The sequence below is a fragment of the Lepisosteus oculatus genome, chromosome 5 (assembly GCF_040954835.1).
Source record: "Lepisosteus oculatus isolate fLepOcu1 chromosome 5, fLepOcu1.hap2, whole genome shotgun sequence".
NCBI lineage: Eukaryota > Metazoa > Chordata > Actinopteri > Semionotiformes > Lepisosteidae > Lepisosteus > Lepisosteus oculatus.
The window spans coordinates 37,789,119-37,795,118 of NC_090700.1; positions in this window are offsets into that span (position 1 = coordinate 37,789,119).

Sequence of the window (6,000 nt, forward strand, 5' to 3'; positions counted from 1 at the left end):
ATGATTTAACTTTGTTTCAATGTTCTCTGATGTCTTAGAATGCTTGTATATACTGTAACACCCTGAGGGGAAGAGGAAGAGAGCACAGCTACATTCCCAATACAAAGTAAAAGAACTACGGAGGGCCAGATTGAAGGTAAAAAAAACTACAACTCCCAGAAAACCTCTGGGCAAGACCCTGGGTAAAAGTGAGTAATTATTGGGATCTGACACACCTGGAGGAAAGCACCTGCCTCAGGTAAGAGAAGGTTACAGATCACAGTTATTTAGATTGTTTAGCAAGATAGAGTTGAAAAGGCTAGTGGAAAGATTGAAGTGGAAATATAATTTTTGAAAACCACTATTTTTTAACTTGGTCTGACTGAGAAGCACGATTTAGTTAAACAGATATCTGGACTGGAGAAAGGACATGAGAGAAAGGTATTTTTTGCTTCTGCGTAAGTTGTGGCATTGTATTGGTGAAGCTCACATGTAGAAAGATGCCAGTGTACTAAAATGTGTGTGTATTTGTTTAACATGTCACACTTGAGGAGTGTACTGTATGTGTATCTTGAATATAAAAACAAACCAGGTCTTTCCATGGGGTTTGCACATACAAAGCTGATCTCTTGAAGAGACACAAGATGCCTTTGACCACATGAAATGCTTCGGCAGGATATTCTTGCTTTTGGAATGAGATGTTTAAAAGAGGCTGAGGAGGGTTAAGATCTATAGCTTGGATGTAAAGTCCTGGTCCCAGAGGGCTAGGTGTGTTTGTGGGTTTCCAATGTCTCTACAACAAGCCCTTCTTCTCAGCAGATGTCTCAAGAAGCTGAAACCCATGAAAACCCATGATGGAATAAAACATATCATGCAAAGAGACATTATTATATTCACATTCAACACTATCTTGTGCAGTGAATCCTTTTCTATACCAAACTTATACTAAACTATATTGACCTCATGTGAAAATGTCTCTCAGCCCTTCCCCCAATTAACCAATCACTGAATTAACTCTGCAACCCACACACACACAATAGAGATCTCAAGGCCTCTAGTGCCAGGTAAGTTGAATCTGTTATCCTCACTACTGTGAGACCTGCTACAGTCTCTTTTATAAGCTATTCAATTGGTCTACTTAAGTCAGGAACCAGCTGGTTTGGCTCATTAAGACTTGTGTTGGAATGAAAACCCACCCAAGGGTACCACTGATCTATGCGTGTACCCCTTAAGGACAGGTTTCTCCAACCCAGTCTTGTAGAACCCCAATCCAGCTTGTCTTAAAGGTTGCCCTAAGTACCTGTTTCTAAAACTCTAGACCACTGCTAGGAGATTAATCACTTAAGAAAGCAATTAGATTAACTTTAGGAAAACAGGGCAATAAGATGTGAAAGATTTTATGTTCATAATGTTCTCAAAAAAGTTGCTTAACAAACCTGCTTATCCGAACACAATTAAAATATTCCAGGCCTTTAGAAATTGATGATTCAATAGTTACTTCTTGACCCTTTCTGGAATGGGGCCCTGCAGAACTAAAGTTGGAGACCCCACAAGACTGCTGATAGATCTATGGGCATGTATGAGTGAGCAGTTATCCAGTCTGGTGAAATCCCCTCTCTGATATGTTAAATCACCAGATAGAAGACATTTGGTGCACTGCTCCCATCTCTGTTCCAGGAGTGGCTGAGAATTTTCCTCTGCGTCTTAGCTCAGTGTCCGTGACGCTGTCTTTTATCTCTACTCTGTTCTTCAAAAAGCCAAATCCTACTGGCACCGCAGATGGTAGGCAAAGAGAGCAGAACAGAACGTGTCAGAATCATTTCCATCGCTTCCTCCCCCCACACAGTTCCCATCTCCATTGTGGATTACCTTAACCATCTGGGCTCAGGTTAATCAGAGTGATTTGATGCAGCTTTGCAAATTACAAAGGACCGAAACGTCTGTCTTCTGTCAGATATGAAGCATCTGTCATTTGGGTTCTGATTTGGCTGCTCTTTCTCTGCGCTGGTGAACTCAAGTGTGTAGGTAGCGTGCCCGTGTCACTTCAGTGTCCTATGATTAAAGCTCTGTTTCATGAGAAAACTGAAACACTTTGAATTATGCCAACATAAATAAAGTGACATTCTGAAACGTGGAGTAAAATAGAGGAAAAGGTAGTCTGGCAAACGTGTTAATGGAAATGAAAACTGGTAAATCACGTCTTTGTTGTTGACACTTCTGGTAATTGCTGCTTGGAGCACTTGAAGTTTCTCATTGTGTTCAACTGTTGCAGATCATCACATTAAGATGTAATTAAGAGAATCTGCTAATATATTGAGAGCTGCTACATCCACTGAAAACCATTACAATTAAATTGCACTACGTATGTCACCTACAAGACTTGCACAGATTATAGAGTACTGTGAGATGACTCCAAGTATGTAGACCTGAGTGTTTAATGTGTGATGTTGGCCAGTTTACTTGATGGACAACTCAGGCTTTTCCACCTGGATGAATTAATGAAGTTGCCGCTAAAAAGGGAATTAAAATGTAAATTGAGCACAAGTAATTGTTACTCATTAACTCTTAGGCATCAAAACATTGGCACTGTTGTCTTTTAAAATTCACAAAATCCATGATGCTTTTTTTGCCTTTACTTATTTTAGATTGTGGTATTCTTCTGTTCATTAATAGCTCACTAATTTTAAGGCCTTATCTTCAATCAGAGTGCTTGAAAATCTGATCAGTGTTGCATCTCTGACAGGCAGAGTAGGATATTGTTAAGACAAAAGAGATTATTAATTAACAAGACAAATTGGGAACTGTATTGTTGTCAGTTTAACAAAGGCTTGATGCTCAGCATACATGCCAATAACTTTAAAGGAGTTTTTAAAAAGTCTCAGGGGAATCAGGTGGTAAACACATCTGAAACACATTGACAAATATGGTAAATATCAATGCCAATGAGTTTTCCTGATAATTTATCCTGATAATCCTTTACTGTGCCATGGTTCCCATAGTTCAATACAGGGGTATCAATGTCACTTTCTGAAGGGCCTTGTATCTCCTGTTTCTTCTAACCTGAGTTGTCAATTAAACAATTATCCTAATGATTTTCTTACACAGACATATACAGTGTGCTACGTAAGGTGTTTCGCAGCTAATTACTGAAAATGTTCACTTCATTGAGAAAAAAGTTACTTCTAAAACACGTCAGGTCAAAGTTACAAGAATATCACTTTTGCACTTAATTCAGTATGTAGACCCACTATATACCCTAGAGTTTGTATAGGACCAAAATTCATAGGACACCAGGCACCTCAGGAATGAAGTCTGACACCCCTGGGTTCATGGTTCATGTCTTCCCATGCTTTCACTTGACTTTACTACACTGTGGTGTGCTTTTATTAGGACTTTATGTAGAGTCTTTCAGGAAAGGTTATAGAAGAGAATGTCTGGTACACCTAACTGGATTGGAAGTCTGGAAGTGACTGTCCAACTGTCTCTTGAAAGAAGCCAGGACATACTGTAAGCTCTGACAACAAAGTTGAGAGGCGTGTTCCAAACTTCAGCAACCATAAGTGTAATGATCTGCATTCCAAACGCTCATACCCATAGATTCTACTCACTGTATTTGCCCTGATTTGTCAAAATGAGGTCTTGCTAATGCACAATTTGCACATGGCAGTCCTTCATTTAAATACTGTGCTTGTAACTAAATATCCTTTTTCTTTGATTGCCCTTTCCATTGCTTCCCTACATTGTCTAAAAGAGGAACAGGTAGCTTCTTCGAGCTCAGTATTTCCCATTTTATATTTTTACTATGTTTCTGCTATCGGAAGAAACACTGCAGTTTTGGACATGAAATGTCATCTGGCAAGTGTTTACCTTGTCTTTAATGTTTTCTCTTTGAATCTCCTTTGCATCACCTTTTTAACATTTATATAACTATTTCTGTTTGTCAGCAACCATCTGTTTATCACTGACCTAAATTAGAAAAGGGTCTCAATACAGATCCTTGTGGTACTCCACCCCTTCATTACCTGAGTATTTACCCCTTATATGTTCTTTATTTTTCGTCAATTAACCAGTTCTCAATCCAAGTGTATTTATTTTCCTTGGATGCCTATAGTATCTTCAGGTTCATAGTTTCTCTTTTTAGTTTACACAATGGATCCAGTATGACTGTTAATGTCAGATGCCTTTGAAGGTTTCCCAAAGCCTGTGATGTCTCCCATGCTGATTGAATACTCCTTTGCCACAGCGGTCTTTAGAGCTTTAAAAATGTGCCAGACTATAAACGTTCATGTTTTTCCAGTGAAGACCAGTATATTCTTCACAATGACACGAAGTCTAGGTTGTGTGCACCAGAGACACTCCTTGGTCCTTTTCAGGAGCGGTGAAGGTACAGTATGCCATGAAGGGTGTCAATAATCACAAGCGTTAGAAACAGAGGAGGCCAATTAGTTGTGTCTGGGCTTTATTAGTTTCGCAGGCCTGACTCAGACATACTCCACAAAAACTCTACTCTTCCAAAAATTGGTTTTTATCAATTAATTAGTGTGAAATGCTTTATATGCATGTATAGTACTACTTAAAGCTCAAAGTGCATGTTAAAACAAATACATATTAAATCCACCTCTGAGCTCTGAAGATGAATTGGAAATTCCATGCGTCTGCACACTGAATTCATTTAAAACCACTTATCTTTTATATATTTCACATGCACACTTCCCAGTCACTGCTTTCTTTTGGCGGATGGAGATCAACACCGAACAGACAATTCTGAAGGTCAGTGACGTACTTGCATGTCCTGCAAGCACTCCAAGGTTGTGAGTTCAGGTGTCCAATATTGGATGCGTTTTAAAAAGGAAATCTATTTAAGGAGCTGGCACTGGCTCCTGGGTTAATATTTAATGAGCAAACAGAGGTTGACAGGACAAGGTTTTAATGCCCGATTTGTTTGGTCAGGAACCATTTTTCTGTCTTTTAATAGCTGCTGTGATTTATATGAAAGCAAGTTAAATCAGTGTGAAAGTGCAGGCCTTTTTATAGGACATGCATTACTTCCATAATTCAAGGTGCACTTTAACTCACCTTTGCAGGTTTATCACAGTATAGCTCAATTTTGTGGTCATTTTTTCTTGTTCACTTGAAGTTTGAGATTCTGCTGGGTGGCTTTGGGGAGAGTATCCGATTGACATTTTAATCCTGTCAGGTTTCTTAATAAGGAGATTGAATGTTACGTCCACGGACAATAACTTGTGGTTGTCTCACATGAAAAATTAAGTCTGCATTTCATCATTTTCATTTAGGTTTACAGTTGTGGTTTCACTGGACAGAAACCCCATTGAGCACTCGTGGGGCCTCTTGTGCTTTTCTCAAACCGTTCTGCTAACACCACATCGACACTCTGTCTGGAGGAGCTGCATAGCCAGACTGGCACTACAGGACACTACTTAATTGGCACTACAACCACAGACACAATTAGCCCCAGTAGTCTTGCCAGTTTTGCCTTTATCCTCTAGAATAAACAGGTGATCTTTCATTCGGGCGTTTGTGCTACTAAACATAGACACATCGTGTTTATTTCTAACTGTGGTGGCTGCAATAAAAATCTTTTATCTCTAGAACTTGATTTAGCACCTTCTGTGTGGAACAAGGATGACTCATATTTTCTGAAAAACACCTTTGGCATTTGTTAATTGTGACTGAAAATACTTGCACAGCTTCATAGCACAATGTTGCAAGCCCTGTAATAGAATTTTCTGGAAGGAGTGAAACATAGTTTCACTTGATGGCCACGTACAGCAGTAAGTCAGACAAATGACTCTTGGCGGTCTTATCACAAAACAAAGTAATTTCTCTCCAGCCAGCCCTTGTCAAAAACTGCTGCATTCATTTTGCAAAGCAGTGGACAAAGAGCTTTCATTGTGACAAAATAGCTTTTTCACTGACAGAGGGCAAAGGAAACTGTCCTTATCAACTACAATGCATGCAGCTCTAAATACAGGCCTACAAACCCATTCTTGTTGATAAAAT